Here is an 18,208-nt window from a genome sequence, read left to right as displayed (position 1 = left end):
ATCTGGAGAAGGAACAGCTGGCCATAACCTCTGGTTCCTCCGAGTAACACCCACAATGGATACAAATATGGATGGGAGGACCTAGGAGCTTGGGGATGGCAGAAGGGACGAGGTGAGATGGCACGTCCCCTGTACTGGTGGGTGACAGACGGCTCCTTCCAGCATGTCTGATGGATCGCTGCCCACAGACCAGCCGCTACAACACTTCATTTTGCAGCAGATTAATGCCCACCCGTGTTTTTCATGAAAGGTTGGAATTGGCTGCACAGTAAGATCCAAATTGGCTCCGTATTGAAAGGGGTGAGCTTTTAAGTAAGACCTAAGGACAAGGTCCTGCCCAGAGACAGGAAATGCAGAGGGCAGGGTCCAAGGCAGGAGAAAATCACTTCTTCCCCCATCGTCCCTTGAGCAAGGGCATGGTGACAGTGGTAAAGATCACGCTAAGTGAGCTGCGTGTCAAAGCCATTCCCAGAACGGTGACACAGCTCTGTCCAGGCTGTAGGCTGCAGCAGACTCCTCTGCCCTCAAAACCGCTTAGGAGAATCTCTTCTCCAAAGCGTCAGAGCAGGGGATTCTCACATCCTAGAGGTGGGTTTGACATCACTAGGCATCTAGGCATCGTTCTGCTTTCTCTCTCTCTCTCTCTCTCTCTCTCTCTCTCTCTCTCTCTCTCTCTCTCTCTCTCTCTCTCCAGGAGTCAGCAGCCTGACACGCCTGGCCACTCATCCATGTGCCTGACCTCGTCCTTCAGAGATCTGCCATCTCAGAGCTGCTGAAAAGACCTGCAGATCCTCCCGGCCACATACAGATGGCTGGGACACACCTCTGTGCTATCTTCACCTTGAAGCGTGAAGTTCACACTTCCCTTGCCTTCACCCCATGGGAAGGACAAGACTTAGATATACAGCTGTTAGAGCAACCTTCTAAACTCACCGGGGTCAGAATGAGAGTGTGCTAGACAAAGTACCATGTAAAGGCACGTGGGCCCTGGACATCCCAGGTCTATCCTGGGGACCTGCTGGGCTTTGTGCTTTCAGCTTTAATGACCCCCAAAAGCACCTTGCTGGGGACACTGGTTCTCTGAAGCCCAGGAAGGTGAATCTGGACCAGATGTCAGGAGCTGGGTAGAGTCAACATCCAGCAGTAGGACACGAGAGCTTGCCTGAGGTCAGCTGCAAGACCCAGCCCCTCTGAGGCTCTCAGGAGCCACGAGCCATGATCTCTGAATAACAAGGGGCCACTGAGGGTCTATCCGCATGACTTGGGCTCACTGAGCAGGGCCACCTCAGTCAGCATAGGACAAGAGTCAGCTCAAGCTTGGCCCGACATCTCCAGTCCTAGCCCAGATTGCTCGTCAAGAACATTAATGGCCCTATAGCAGCTCTTGGCTGACCCCAGCATCAGCTTGGACCTCCCTGCCTTGATCTTCACAGAAGGCAGCATTGTCTTCATCTCATCAGGTTTGAGTCACCGTGGAGGAAGGCCCTGACTCAGAACCCTTTAGTGGATTCTGCTGGCTTTAACAGATCCCAACACCCCATCCCCCAAGACCTATGACCACAGCCCAGGGCACTGGGTCCATCTGCACCCTTCCCACTTCCCACTCAGCCATCCAACCGTGACCCTAGCCCACCACACCCATTTTCTACATGCTTTGTCACATCTCTACTTTGGGGCATCAGCATCACAACCCATCTGGAAGGTTCTCTCTCACTTGCTTTCCACACCACCCTGCATGAGCACCAGGTGCCTCTGTTCCCCAGCACTGGTCAGCTCACCATACAGCATCTGTCCACCGAGGCCTTTACACCCTGGACATCACTTATAACACACAGCGGCTTGTTCCCCAGCCCAGCCCACCCCCATTAACTTACAAACTCCCTAAAGACTTTTTCCTGGGCTCACCCGAGCAGCTCGGATGCAGGCAATCCTCCATTTACAATGGGCTGCATCCAATAATCTGACCACCCACTGAGAAATGTGAGGACACATTGACTGTGCCTGACCTGGCAAGTGACATCGCTCACCTACACAGCATGCTGCCTCTCTTTCCCCTCATGACCACGTGGCCAGTCAGAACTGCAACTATCCAATGTCGGCTCATTGCAGACTCGGGAAAAGATCCAAACTCAAAAACCCAAACACAGTGTCTACTGAGGGCTCATCCCTTTCATGCACACTGAAGAGATGGTCATGTGATCAAAGGATGGGCAGCATTGCTGAGTGATATATGGGGAAGTCCATGGACCAGTGAGCCTGGTGTAAGAAGAAAACCCCAGGGGAAGAGAGCTTCTGCCCGTCATGAGGGGATGGTGACCATGCCCCTGGAGAGACATTGACATCATGCAGAATTCTTTCCTACAGACTCTGCAAAGGGCTCTGGAGAAGCCACTCACCTGTGTCCAGTTTTTACTACATGCTTGGCCCTGCAAAAGTTATCACTGGGGAACAGAGAAATTGTTCCTCAAGAAAAGGCACTTGCCACCAAGCTCTGTCCTGAGCTCCCTCCTCAGAACCCACATGATGGGGTTGTTCTAGAAGTTGTCCTCTGACCTCCACACAGCTTAAAGTATTTCCTAGCTGGAAGATGGGGCTCCCCAACTTCCCAGGAAGAAAGCATGAAAGCACAGTCCCCAGGGTCCTCACAATCCTCTATGTGTCACATATCATCAAACTGAGATCACATGTGTTACATTTTCTGGGGGTCTACAAACAGGCCTAGGGAATTATCAAAACTCAGGAGGCCCTGAGCCCTGTAGCTAGTATGGAAAATGAATGAAGTCTTGTATCTGAAACCTCTAAGTATGACACTGACACTGTCAGAACCTGTTGCTCAGTCTGAGGGACAGGGAATCACTCCATCACCTCAGGAGCAAGATGGAAGCTTACTGCTACGTCCTGGCTTGAAGGCAACCTGGACATAAGCTGGAGGATCAGATCCCAGCCTTGGCCACAGATAATTTCATACTGACAACCTGACAGGAACAGGCAACTCAGTCTGCCTACTCTCCTTTCCAGAATAGGTTCCCCAAACCGTGCTGATGAGTGTCAGGACACAGAGAACAAAGTCAACAGCCATGCTTTCCTGGGAGCCTGGGGACTCTCTGTGACTTAATCAACTCATGGAAGCCATGAAGATGCAATGAACTGCAAACATAGGCAGAGTGCACCCTGCCACTGCCCCACAACACCTTCCAGAAGCAGAAGTGGCCTTATTAGAATGATTGTCACCGCAAATTCAGATGCCAAGGAAAGACCAGGGGAGTCTCATGGCCTTACCTGTTGGAGCGCTGTCTGCTTTCCTGTAGCCAGGGGCCCGTGGAGGACCTGTGAGGCTTCCTCAGTATGGAGTATGTGTGCCCAGGCAGAATGGGGTCACAAAAGAGCTCTAGGTTCTCACAGGCAGCTTTTCAACCTGAAGGGAAGGAAAATAAATAAATAAATAAATAAATAAATAAATAAATGCCGTGCCTTGGAAATAATCCCTCCCCTTAATATAAAACAGACACTGGTATGAAGCCAAAGAGAAAGGAGCAGCCACTAGGGTTCAGTCATGTGGTCCCCTCCCCCATCCACTGAGCACTAGGCTCTGCCTGACACCCACCCATCTGCCTGGGCTATTGCCCTTTCCACAGCCCCCCTCCTCTAGCTCCCCAATCCCATAAAGCTGTCCCCCACCTTCTCCCATGGCCCCTTTTAGCCTCAGTCCCTGTCTCCTCCTGCTTAGACTCTAACCTGACATACACAGACACACCCCACAGACACCTTCTCTCTCTCTTTTAGTGGGAGTGGTCAGATCGTGTCCCTATTCTAGCCACAGGGTCAGTCAGCTGGAAGAGACACCCAACACTGCTTTGAAGACCATGGTGAACTCGGCCTTTGAGAGCTCACACTTCACAGGATTTGAGGTCTAAGAAAGTAAGACCAGATGATAGGCACAGAGAGAGCTAAGGTATTCACAGGTGGTCTTTTGGTAAATCTGCCACTGCCTATAGGACTCTTGAGATCTGGAACCTCTCCCCTGTGGCACCCCCTTATCCCTGTACCCAGGGTCTCCAGAATATCACTGTATACACAGGGTAACTCTTCCTGACGCCCATAACCCACCTCTCGCATCCACTGTCACATAGGGTGTGTGCCCTCTGTAATTGCATAGTTTTCTCTCCACTCCAACCTCAGAAATTCTGCACATAGCACTTTTCCAGTAAAACCATCCAAGCTCAGAACACTCAACTAAAATCTTCACCATCCCACACTCGCCCTGGCCCTGCCCCCACCAAAAGCCTCCGTCCATTTTGGTTTCTATGACCAGGTTGGGTGGGAGATAACTCAGCAACCTGTTCTCCACCATGGGGGCTTGTTTCCTTCACTTTGTAGTGTGAAGCACCATCCATCCATCATCCACCACACAGAATATCACAGAACACAGGCTGGAGGCCTGAGGCCCCAGCAACACCCGCTACACCCCACGTAGCCATGCAGCTCCAGCTTTTGTAGACTCGTGGGATTATTACTCTCATATTCCACTCAGGCCATCTCCCCACAATGTCAGAGTGTGGCAGGAGAGGAGCCAGGCCAGGGCTGGCTGAGAGATGGAAAAGAGGAGGTGGGTGCCTACTCTCCGCAGGGTCCCAGGGTCAAGGCCACAGTCTGCTATTCCTGTTGTCTCATATGTGGGGGTAGGAACTGAGTTTTCCTCACCCTCAGAAGCATAGTTATTGTGCCCCACTATGTGCTGAGTGTGCCCCCACTGTGTGCTGTGTGTGCAGACTGTAGTACCATGTCCCCAAATTTGAGCTGGGCAAGCTCATGGTCCAGCTGAGGAATACACACGGCATGGCTAACCCTGACCACTACCTAAAGACGGGTCTGCAAGCATCCTCAGGCCCCTCCTCTCTGCAGCTGCAGGGAGGGCAAGTGGGGAAGTCTGTGTCCCCATGATGTCCCCTATACACGTATGTGCATGTACAAACACACACACACACGCATGTGAACACAGGCTGGCTGTACCTTTTACTCCAGGAACCTGAGGTCACTGAAGTGTGAAGGGTTATAGCTGTCCACTGTTGGCAAAGAACATGACCCCCTCACACACACATTCTACATGGTAAGCAAAAGCCATCATATCGCAAGACTTTGTGCCACTCTCAGCAACTCCTGTGAAGAAAGCCCTGCAGCAAAGCCTACGCCAGACTTTTCCCAAATCTTCCAAAGCTCTACGTGGCTGGGCGGGCTGGGGACACCACTGACGCTTTATAAATTAAATATCACCTGAGAAAGTGGCTTTATTTATAAGATTCCAGATGAGAACCAGAAAGGGTCTGTGTGTGTGTGTGTGTGTTCGTAGTACCAGGGAGGAGTTCTTCATTCTGGATATGGAGGCAGGAGGATCAACACACACACACACACACACACACACACTCACATGCACACACACTCACATGCGCACATGCATGCACATGCTCACACATGTGTGCTTGCACAAACATACGTGTACATTCTCGCAATGCATATACACAGGCACACAGGCGCGCACACACACACACACACACACACACACAGAGGATATGGCACACAGACTAAGGGCCAACAGGAGCGTTTAAGATGCTTGAACACAGAAAGCACAACTCACTGAGCCTCTAACCCAGAGGAAAGCACGACACAGCACGCCATATTTCAGTAGTAAAGATACAGGGATATGCAATATTCCAAGAAAATGAGCCTCCCACCTCCTCCTCCCGTTTTTAAATGGCTCTTGTGAAACTGGCTTCACCCTTCACTCCCCTCGTGCCTTATAGATCCTGTCTCTGGGTTCATTATTCTGATGTGTGGTGGGAGTCTGACAGTGTTACCGCGGCTCCACTTCTTCTAATGCCAGCCTGTTTTAATAATACAGTGTACCTTTTGGTTTGGTGAAATGTGACATTATTCTAGGCACCCAGCGGCAATGGGAAGGGCCTTATGTAATTTATGTGTTCTCTGCGCTGTGTTTAACACTCCCAAAGCGGAGGGCTATAATTTGGGAAGCGATTCTCCCCAAGGTCAGGGGAACAGTTTGTGGAGGGAAGGCTGGGGGCTGTCTGACCTGAGCTCAGTCCGGGAGCTCAGGAGCCTGGGCTATGAGGCTGGACCCAGCAGCAGGAGAACTCTGCACCTTAAATCATAAATGGCCCCGAAAAGAAAAAACAAAAAAGACCCCAGCCCAGCTATGGCCGAGTCACCAAGCTTCTGGGGTTTTAGCAATTTTTAACAAAGTACAGATGTTTGGGTCATGTTTCCTTCCCATTGCCAAAGCCGCCCAGATGTTCACCTTTCAAATTTATCTTTTTTACTTTGTGGGTGGGTGGGAGGGAACTGTGGGTGTACACATGTGTAAAGGTGTGAGCACACATGTGTGTGGCTGGCAGAAGTTGGCAGCAGCTGTCTACCTCACCCATACTCTGGTCACTTATCAAGCAGGCTCTCTTGATGAACCCAGAGCCTGCCAGGTAGGATAAATTGGCTGGTCAGTGAGCCCTGGGAATCTGTCTCCCTAACCAGCCAGGGCTGAGGTTACAGGCAATTACCACGGTGCCCAAGGATGCTGGGTATCTAAAACCAGCTCCTTATGCTTCTATGGTAACATATCGCCTAATGAACTGCCTCTCTGGTCCCCCAGGTCCCTATTTTACAATGACAGGGAGCCTGACATGTCAGTCTGGGTCTACCCTAGGCACACCAAGGAAATGCTGATCCCACATGCTGACCCTTAAAGAAAGCACCACTGTGAGTCTCTCCTATCCTGGGGACAAAGAAACGCCACAGGGACATGTCCCCAAGAAGCTTACAGTAGAGACATAACAGCCAGCCGACTACCACAGTGGAGGTGGACAAGCCTTGAAATGAAGGGATCTTCCTTTGCACCATGTCACACCTAGGGCCTGGCATAAGACAAGTGCTATATCAAGACATTTGAGCAACTGACAGAATAAAATGTCAATGAGAGAGACAGGGAAACCACCACATGCATGGGGGAGGGTGTTCTGGCTTCCCAGATGGAACTGGTGACAGACCCCAGAGGGGGATGGGGGAGAAGGAGGAGGAAAGGAGAAAGGAGAAAGAGAAGGAGGGGGAGTAAAAGGAAGAGAGGAGGAGGAAGAAGAAGAGAAGAAGGAGAAGGAGAGGAGAGGCAGGGCAGAGGAAGAGACAGCAGGTATCAAATGAGAAAGCCACAGGGAAGTGTCTTTCTGGGAATACAGAGATGGGACATCATTGGTATTGGACAAAGCAAAGATGGGGCTTCCATGTGAAATCAGGAATCAGATCATAGCACCTTGAAAGCTACGCCAAGGACTTTATGAAGCCACTTGGAGAATTTTTAAGTGAGAAGCTATGCAGATTCATGTCTTAGGAGTGCATCCTGGTATCTGAGAGGACCCTGTGGACATGTGAAAACAAGCCAGGAATCTCAATCAACTGCTCCAGGCGATCAGATGTGACATGCAGACTTGCTGAAGGGCAAGGTGGAAACCAGGGGACATGGCCAACAGTGTCCAGAAACCAGTAGACATGGGAGTGATACAAAGGGCAGTTTAAGCCACTCCATAGCCTCTCAGTAGAGTTGGGGGGGGGGTGGTTAGGGTGTCAGGGAAGGTTATCTTTGGAAGGGCTCATTGTGTTCTAGAAATGTCTTCCAAATAAAACCTTCCATTTTAGTGTTTTATGGATATGAAATGAAACTCATCCCACAGAGAAGTTCCTTAAGCTCACAAAACAAATAATTCAAGAGCTTCAGGAAGTCCCTGAAACTGAGCAGATTCACCGAATTCCTTCCCTCCCAAGCAGATATAAGCAGTGTATGTCTGACAGACACTCTCACACTAGCTGAACCACACAGAAGAAACAGAGTTCGGCCGATTTACCTGTACCATCTAAACAGCCTGAGAGAGATACTCTCCAACCTGCTGGGGTGCCTTCTGCTTATGCAGTGTACTTCAGGTCTCCAGCTTTCCTGAGCTGTCACCCATGCTATGGGTGGGCTTTGATGTCTCAGCTGTCTTTGATTCAATCCTGTTCCTGTAAGTAACCCCTTACCCATAGTTCTGTAAGCAATAGAATACAATTCACTGCTTTATCAAGTTGGTCTTGATGATAGCCAGATTTTAGTCTGTCGTTGGTTCCCTGTCTAGGGTGAGCAGACAAATGTTCAGGTCTCCCTAGGAATGGTGTACAACAACAGGGCCAAAGTGGGGCCATTGTTGTCTTTATCCCCTTTCCAATGTTAAAAATAACATGTATCCAGCAGGTAGGTAGACAGTGTGCTCCAGGTCAACCTAGTTGCATAGAGACTTTTGCTTTTATTTGCTTGTTTAAATGTTAATATGTTTCAAGGCTGTGAGACTGTTAAGACTGAACAGCCCTGAAGTGACACAGAAGTAGCTGGAAGCAGTTGGGTGCTAAGACTTAAGGTTTAAGGAAGAGACCTCCCTGCTTTGGGGAACATGGTAACCAGCCTCCAGGATGGCTCTGTGACCCCAACTCTCTACCCTCTTTGTCCCCCACCTCCCAGCTGGGTCATCTATGTGTACAAAGGATACATCAGATAAGGCAGCCACGTGTAAGCTCAGGTCGCCACTCTCTCCAGTTCACCAGGCCCTTTGGCAGCTCTTCCAAGAGTCCACATGGGCAGGAGGAGGCTGAGCCACTGCCTTTGTCACAAGCTGTCTTCAGATGCCTCCATCCCAGACACAGTCAGTAAGAAATCTTTGAGATACCTTGAGCTTTTTTTTTTTTTTAAAGCATAAGCTAAGCTGTTTGCAGGTTCTGGAACCCCAAAAACTGAGAGTCAGTAAACGACTGTTGTCTTAAGCTGTTGTGTCTGCAGGTAACCCGCTGTGGGGTGAGAGTTGGCTAAGAGTTTATAGAAAACATGAATGCTGGCTGAAGCTGCAGATGTGCACAGAGCAGCCAGCAAGAAGGTGGGGAATGGAGACGGCAGAGACGATGTACGGTCACAGCTGAGACTCTCTAGGAGCTAGTGGGTGGGGATGTCTTGCACAGAGGAGCAAGGTGCCTCAAAGAGAGGAGAAGACAGAGAAACTCAGAATCCCAGGACAAGGGCATTTCCAAAGAAGGGCACCAGCTGTTGCAAAGGTTAGAGCAACAGCCAGGTACCCTCTCACCCAACAGTGATCTTGTGCCTCTATCAGCTGTGGCCCATTCTCCTTGCTCAGACTTTTTTATAGAGCTCTCCTCTGACAGCTAAGGCAAAGCTATCACCCCCAGGTTTCTTGCTCACTTCTATTGTATTTTGATGTTCTGCATCACTCCACTTGGGCCCGCGAAGGCTGGGGAATTTGGCACTGCAAACACAGTGCCTGATATGGTCTAGGTTCTCAGTGCTTCGGGATGGATCGATGGGTCAGTGGACTGATGGATCAAAGGATGGGTGGGTGTGTGGGTGGGTGGATGTGTGAATAAATCAAAGGTGAGTACATCAATGGTTAGGTGGATAGACCAATGAATGGGTGGGTGAATCAATCATCCTCTCAGTGGATCAAAGGATAGATAGATAGACCAATGTTTCGATGTATAGAGATGGACAGACAGATTGATGGCTAGATGGGTAACTGGAGCAGCAGATCTATGGATTGATAGAAAGACAACAAGCTTAAACTTTACCTAATAGCCCAGGTCAACTGGTGGGCAAGCCATTTCCCTCCTGGAGCTTCACTGCTCTCTCACTCTCTCGCTCTCTCTCTCTCTCTCTCTCTCTCTCTCTCTCTCTCTCTCTCTCTCTCACACACACACACACACACACACACACACACACACACACCACAAACACACACAATGTACACACACTCACATACACACATACATTCACACACTCTCACACAAACTCTCATACACATACTTATACACATACTTATACATACTCACACACATATACACACACTCACACACATACATATACACATAGACTCTCTCACACATGTACACACACTCACATACATTCAGACTCACACACTCATTCTCATATACACATGTATACACACATTTACACATATACCCAAACTCTCATGCACATACATGGACTCACACACATACATATTCACACACATACACAGGCATTTACTCTCATACACACATATACACTCATACACATACACACACTCACATACATGCACATTCACTCACACACACACACACACACACACACACACACACTCTTTTGCTGTAAAGAGAAGCTCAGCTTGGATAGATGAGGATGTGGGGAGGGGGAGAAAACCATGAAGTTGATCCTGACAGGCTCTCACTGTGCTAAAAACAGGCAAGAGTCTGTGGGAAACCCAGGCAACTCCCTACTTCCTTTAGGAATTCAACAGACAGCCTGTGTCCAAATGTACCAGGCAGTGGGAACTAAGAGTGTATCCTGTATGGCACCATGGCAGTGCAGGCTCAGGTGGGGATATGGACAGCCAATGGACATGATAGAACATACAGTCTACATATATACATGCAGTAAGGCCAACCTTACATACAGTAAGGCTGGAAGGCCAACCAGGCTCTACCTGTCCCTGCCTGCAAGGCCCCAGGCACAATGCATAGCTAAGAGATGGGCCTTCCCACCACACAGCTGTCCAGCATCACTCTCTGCTCTCACGTGGGCCAGGCTGGTGAGTGCAGCTCAGAGTACATGCACGCCTTTTGTAGACACATGAGGAAGGGGCTGGGTGCAGTGAACAGCTTTCTGAATGAAGGAGTACCAGAGCTGTGAGCCTACTCATCCATGTGGCCTGCCTGAGCCAAGGAGAGGTCAGGCCCATACAGCTAACCACCTCACTACAGAGCCCCAGCCGGAAGGCCCAATAGGCCCAGAGGAAGCAAACCCTACCTTGCCTTGGAAAGCCATCTTGGCCAGAAGCAGGATCAAGAACTAGCTACGGGCACTTACAGAACTATCATGGACAGGCCAGATAGAAATAGACAGGGGCCAAGGTACCTAGTGAGCAGGAAGTATGTGACTAGGTGGGGTCAGGGAGAGGCTGGAAATGGGGAGGCCCACCCTATTTCTGTGCAGTCGCTGCCTCTGAGCCTTCTTATTCTGAAAATTGAAGGTTAGCATGTTCCTAATATTAACCCCATGCGTGCTTGGTTCCCAGCACCACCATATTCTCTGTGCTTACCAGGGGCTGGCGATGAGGGACTTAGTTGGTCTTATTCTTGGGGGCACAAGTGGGATATGGGACATGGGGGTGGCAGTTCCAGGCCAAGGAAGAGGCACAGAGAATCTGGGTATAGCAACAGAAGAGAGAAGGAAATGGCAGGGGACTCTGGGGTAATAGGGAGGGGTACTTTGTCCTTGGCAAGCTTGAGGGTGGGAGAATAAGAGGGACAAGAAGATGGGGGGGGCAGATGCAAGAGGGTATAGCAAGAGTGGAATTTGGGGTGCAGAAAGGTGCGAGGGGAGGAAGGAGTGGGGGTACCCAGTAGTGAAGACACAAAAAGGTCCTAGGGTGTGGAGAGTGGAGGAGGTGGGGAGAGAGATGTGGCATGAGGGTGGGAGAGGGATATGCTGGAATGTGTGGAGAGCTGGGCTTGAAGACATGGAGCAGGGAGGTGCTCAATCTATAGCGCCTCCCCCCAGAGGTGGATTGTGGGGACCTCATAGGCAGGGCAAAAGTTTGTTTCCACTGTGAGTAGAAGATAGCAGCCTAGGACACTAAGTAGCCTCTTTTGAGACATTGTAACTAGAAGAGATAGTTTCCACAGGGGTTAGAAGATAAGCATGCGCCGGGCGGTGGTGGCGCACGCCTTTAATCCCAGCACTTGGGAGGCAGAGGCAGGAGGATTTCTGTGTTCGAGGCCAGCCTGGTCTACAGAGTGAGTTCCAGGACAGCCAAGGCCATACAGAGAAACCCTGTCTCGAAAAACAAAAAAAAAAAAACAAAAAAAAAAAAAAAAAAAAAAAAAAAAAAAAGAAGAAGAAGATAAGCATGCCAAGACACTAAGTAGCCTCATTGAGATATTGTAACAAGAAGAGATCACCACCTTAACAGATTCTGAACTTTTGAAAACCAAACAGAAATGAGAGTGTGTTCAAGGGAGTCCCCATGGCTGATGACTGATGAGAAGGGTCCCAGGGAGCTCAAAGGAGGAGTTGAAAGCCATCAGACTAGCCACAAACTCTCGAGATGGATAGGCATGAAACTTTCCCCTTGCCCCTCTTTTGGGCCTGGAGTCCCCCAGCTGCCCTGGATCCTCCCCTCAGCTTCTGCCTACAGCCTGACTGTGCTCCCTGGAGGAATTTCTCAACTGCTCCCAACCCAGAGCCTGCTGTCTCTCTATACATAGCCCATTTTTCCAGCATGCACATTAGGGAGCTAGCTTAAGACAGCAGTGTGTTTCAAGAATCATTGCAAGAGACACAGTGACATTTGTAGTGCACACGTGTTCAGAAGAATTCCCAGGCAGGCCTGCTCTGTCCTGCCCTGGAAGAATTCTAGCCAACAGAAGGAAACTCCCAGGTCCCTGAGTAGACATATCTCAGACCCTCTGGGAGGGGAAGGGAATACGACATCTGTCAAGGGAGGAAAAAGGAGAAGCAGCATGTATGAAGATCTTGGGGTAGCATTTGTCATTAAACCCTCTCAGTTAATGACCCTTTTCTTGACACCTGTGCACAGTGGTGCCACAACTGAGCAACACAAGCATCCTCTTGGGTGGCATAAGGTTGTCAAAAAGTGTCAAATGCTTGACTGTCTCCCATGGGACGTTTGAAGACAGTGTTCTCCACATAGAAAGACAAGGACATCTTCCAGGTGACTTGGTTACACCTATACTTGGGGGGGGGGGGGCAATAAACGTCAACACCCTGAGACTGCTGAACCTTCTAATGAAAGAGCCAACCTAGAACTTAATCAGTTCCTCCAGGGAAAGTGGTCATCGACAGCCATATGCAGCATTGAATGTTTGGGTTGAGAGGCATGCCCCAGTGGGTTTTCAAACTGGCACTAGTGGGAAGGCCCCACCAGGCCACCATGAGGCCGGTATCTCTGCTTATCAGCTCCTGAACTGAGGAGATAGGGAAGCAGCATGCATATTTAGGGCAGCACACGCATCCCTGTTTGCCTTGTCTGTGAGTCCAACGCTGGCCTCTCTCTGGTTAGCATCAGCAACAGACAAAGAGCTAAAGGCAAAACATACATAGGATGGGGGTGTTGATAGGATCTCTCTGGTGCGCTCATAGGACACAGCTGTCCCTCTTTCTGGTGGAGCACAAGAGTCTCACCAGAAGCCACCAAGAAACACCTGGACTCTGTCCAAGACCTCCCTAGGTTTGGGGAGATGAGCACAGATCTCCAGAGAACTTTCTCTGGCAGTGACGAGGCCCTGTTCTTATCGTGGCTTTCATGGCACCAACAGCCATTTGGCAGGAGGCTGAAACAGCTGGGTTATAGAGCAGGTAGGGTGGAGATCTGTCGGCTGCATTCCTATCCATTGGATGCCAGGCATGGGTCACAGCCCAGCAGAGAGGATGTCCAAGTCCAGATTGAGTCCGGGTCTGTGTGGTCCTCCACTCTGTCACCTGGAAAGTCCTGTCCTGCTATCTGTCATCCTAGGAACTTTTTCTCTTTCTAGGAACCTTCTGATGTCATTTTAGAACCCAGTATATGAATTTGGGGCCATGGAATTTTCAACGGCATAACGAAGGTCTCGGAAGGTCAACACAGCTCAGTGAGGCTGGCAGCACACATTAAGGTGAGGTGGGGGCAGGGCGTCCTGCAGAGATGACTGATTACGCATTTCTTTTATAGGGTTCAGTTCCTAGTACCCACATCACCTGTCTCACAGCTGCCTGGAACTCCAGCTCCAGGGGATCTGATATGCTTTGACCTCTGGGTACCTGCACTCATGTGCACATACCCACACATAGATACACATGCATATACAATTAAAAATAAAATAAATCTTTTGTGGTGATTTAAATAAAAATGGTCCTGTAGATCCATAGGGAATGGCACTATTAGGAGGTGTGGCCTTGTTGGGGTTGGTGTGGCTTTGTTAGAGGAAGTGTGTTATTGGGGTTGGGGGGGTGTAGGGCTTTGAGAACAAGATACTCAAACCACGCCTAGTGTGGCATTCACTTCTGTTGCCTGTGGGTCAGGATGAATTCTCAACTCTTTTTCCAGCACCATGCCTGCCTGCATGCCACCATGCTTCCCACCATGATGACAATGTACTAAACCTCTGAAACTATAGGCCAACCCCAATGAAATGTTTTCCTGTGTACAAGATGCCTTGGTCATGGTGTCTCTTCACATCAATAAAACCCTAAAACATCCTTACAAAAGATGAGGGTGGAGCTACCAGAGATACTGGTCAACTATCCATATACTCATCTATCCGTGTGCCCATTCATTTACCTGTCCATCCACTGACTACATAGGTGCCCATACATTCATTCAACTACAATCTGTATATCCATTCATCCATTCATCTATCTACTTAGCCACACTATCCAACCACCCACCCATTCACTTACCTGTTCATCCACTCACCAATCTATTAAGCTATGTATCTATTCATCCATGCATGCATGCACCCATCCATCCAAGCATCCATCTACCCATGCATATATCCATGAATGCATCCATGCATACATACATACATACATACATACATACATACATCTATCTATTGGTGCATCCACCCATGCATGCATGCATGCATCCATCCATCCATTCATTCATCCATGAAAACACCCATGCATCCATTCATGTAAACATGCATCTATGCATTCATCCATGTATCCATTCATATATCCATGCATCCATCCATCCATCCATCCATTCATATATCTATCCATGCATCCATTCATATATCTATCCATGCATCCATCCATTCATATATCTATCCATGCACCCATCCATTCATATATCTATTCATGTATCCATCCATTCATGCATCCATCTATTCATGCATCCATCCATGAATCCATTCATTCATGCATCCATCCATTCATGTATCCATCCATCCATCCATGCATCCATCCATCCATCCATCCATCCATCCATCCATCCATCCATCTATCCATCCATGCACTTACCTATTCACTCACTTACCTGTTTGACCATCTACCCATACCTCCAACTACATATCTATCACCCACCTCTCTATTTGTCCATTCATCCACTAACCCATCCTTCCACCTACACGTTTGCCCAACCATATATCCATCCATCTATTTATCTAGTCACATGCCCTCAGTCTACTCATACCTCCATCTACTGATCCCACACACCCTTTCATCTACCCACTAGCCATCTAGCCACCTATACATTCATCTATGAAGTAACCCAAATAAGTGTAATAGATTCTCAGAACCTGGATGGGGACGAGCGGCAAGTGCCACTAAGACTGAACGACAGAGCATCCATACATCTTGGCTTTTGTTAGACAAACTTGGACCAAAGTCTTAGCTCCGCTTTCACTGTACCTGGTTGCTTACTTGTCTCTCAGCATCAGATAGCTTGCCTATAAATTAGGATCACAGTTTTATCGCCGGGTGACTAAGAGAAACACGATCATGTAAATGGAATACTTGGTTTAGTCTCTCATCCATGGTGAACACTCAGTATGAAATGGTCTCTGTGTCTAGATGTTCCCAGCACCATCACCACTGTGGTCACCATCAAGATTCTCCTATGCTCCACCTCACTGTGGAGACAATGGAAACAGACCCTGATTCTCCCTAGTGTCGTGTTCTTTCTGGTGCTATTTTGCAGTATTTCCCCCCAAAGAGCCAAGTCTCTTTGTCTACCCTGTGTGAATCTGGGTTCAGCTGTATAATGTTTTTGGCTAATGAGGCCCCAAACCTGGGCAGAAGCAGCTTTACATGTTTCTGGTTGTTTGTTGCCATGTGGTATAGTGGACGATGACACCGTGCCTGGTACAGAGCCACTAAACTGACTTATAGACCTATAGAGATTTGCCACGGCCTTCTTACCCCAAGTGGCCCACAGACCTGTGAGTGCTCTGTGAGTACCAATCTTGTAGGGAATTTCTATCTAGGATCTACAAAGAACTCAAAGTATCAAACACCAAAATAAATCATCCAGTCAACAAATGAACAGATGTACTGGACAACCATCTCAGAAGAAGTACAAATGGCCAACAAATATATGAAAAACTTTTTCAGCATCCTCAGTCATCGGGGAAATGCAAATTAAAGCTACACTGAGAGTTGTCTCAGCTCAGTCAGATGGTTATCATCAGTAAATCAAAGAGCAGGCACTGGTGAGAATGTTGGGACGGGACTCTTCCATGCAGCAGGTAGGAATGTCCACGAGGCTGCATGGGGCTGCACCAGGCTGCATAAGACTGAATAAGGCTGCACCAGGCTGCATGAGGCTGCATGGGGCTGCACCAGGCTGCATGAGGCTGCATGAGTCTACACCAGGCTGCACCAGGCTGCATGAGGCTGCACCAGGCTGCATGAGGCTACACCAGGCTGCACCAGGCTGCATGAGGCTACACCAGGCTGCATGAGGCTGCATGAGGCTGCATGAGGCTGCATGGGAAAACAGCATGGAACTCACTAGAAGCAAATGAAGAAATGAAAAACTTAAACAGAGAGCCACCGTGTGACATAGCTATACTGCTCCCAGGTGCATGCCCAAAGACTCAACTCAACATTTCCACAGCTACCTGCACACTTGTGTTCCTGGAGGCCAAGACAAGCAAACAGCCTGGATGCCCACCATAGATGAATGGATAAAGAAAACAGTTTGTGTGTGTGTGTGTGTGTGTGTGTGTATACACACACACAAGTATTTCATTGTGTCATGGGGAAAGCAATTACATCCTTTTCAGGAAAATGGGTGGAAACGGAGACCACCACTTAAGCCAAATAAACCAGATTCAGAAAGACAAATAGCGCATGTTTACTTTCATATTCAGAATCCAGGTATTAAAATTAATAGGAATACAAACGTACAAAGAGGGAGGGGACTAGCAGGAGGGGCCCGAGGGACAGGAGCGTGTAATCTGAACAAAGTACATGCTAAACGTTTATGAAAATGCGGCAATTTCATATTACCTATTCTTTTCTACACTATAAAAAAATTCTAAAACAAAATCCATTAAAATGTCCTATTCATATCTTACCAGATTACACATTGCAATAATAGTTTAAACGTGTTGGGTTGAACAGACTACGTCAGCTCTGCAGCACTAACTGTCCTGTAACTCGGAGCTCTGCCTCCCTTAGAAAGCTTTGACGGCAGATCCTGCCAAGCTCCATGCCCCTGCCCTTCAGCCCTGCCTGCTCACAGAAACACCAAGAGGCGTCGTCCCGGTTGGAAAGAGCAACAGCCCTGGCGGGTAGAGTGGTGAGGCTGGGGAATGCAGTGCTTCCGGTGCGGAAACTCTGGTGCTTCCGGTGCCAGCAGAGCTCCTAGCGCCGGTTCGAGAGTGCACCTACACATTTCCTTCTAATTCTAGGGCACGCGCTTGTCAACAGCTCCGGGGAGGGGCTGTTGGGTGAAGCTCTGTGTGGATTGCTGTTAAAAGGAGATTAGGCCTCTGAGGAGGGCGCTGCAGCGGTGCCCCACGGGCACATTAAGGATTCTGAGCAGTGGCTTGCCGTAAATCATTTCCCATTCAGCCCTGCTGCTGAGGGGCTCGAAGGTCGATTTTCCATGGTTATGACAACAAAAACGAAAATTGGGTCAAACTTGAAAGGTATTATCTTCCTCCGAGCTGCTAAATGCACGAGAGTAATGAGGTTGGTTAAGCGATCCACCCTGGCAGCTCCTGAACTACTCTGCCCAGATGCGCTAGGTGAGTGGGTGGGCAAAGGTTGCTCTGCCACGCCTCCGCCTGCCCAGCGGAAGGACCTGCGCTCTTGGCCTTCTGCCACCAGAAACCTCTCTGGCTGCAGAGACAGCGCATCTGCACTCTTAGTCCCTCCTGCCTCTGGGGTTCTCTCAGCTGTGAGAAAACATCTGGATCAGGGCTCTCAGAGACCAGTCACTAGCAGGGCCAGTCTCGCTCTGGGTCCCTCCCAGTTGTCACAAGCTGGATCCTGGAGGAGCTGGGGTGTTGTGTGTGTGGTCTGCTGACAGCCCCACCTACAAAGGGATGCCAGCCTTCGACGGGGCGGGCCCTATGCAAATATCATGGATCTGCCAAGTTCTCCCATCTCCTGACCAATCATCAACTA

The 18,208-nt window shown here is 49.2% G+C and overlaps 1 protein-coding gene across 4 annotated transcripts in view; it reads right to left on the bottom strand.

Moving 5' to 3' along the window:
* Rbfox3 (RNA binding fox-1 homolog 3) overlaps positions 1-18,208 on the bottom strand; it is a 427,841-nt gene that overhangs the window by 319,548 nt on the left and 90,085 nt on the right. For 2 of the 4 annotated variants that reach the window (XM_034506986.1, XM_034506989.2), the window contains exon 2: positions 3,280-3,415. The gene's annotated coding sequence lies outside the window, so the exon portion shown is untranslated. Of the gene's footprint in view, positions 1-3,279; positions 3,418-18,208 lie in introns of those variants that run through there. The other 2 variants (XM_034506985.2, XM_076935375.1) reach the window with 1 other exon arrangement.

Source organism: Arvicanthis niloticus, chromosome 6 (assembly GCF_011762505.2).
Source record: "Arvicanthis niloticus isolate mArvNil1 chromosome 6, mArvNil1.pat.X, whole genome shotgun sequence".
Classification (NCBI taxonomy): Eukaryota; Metazoa; Chordata; class Mammalia; order Rodentia; family Muridae; genus Arvicanthis; species Arvicanthis niloticus.
Note: the sequence above shows the minus strand (reverse complement) of the source record. Positions and strands in the feature narration are given on the sequence as shown.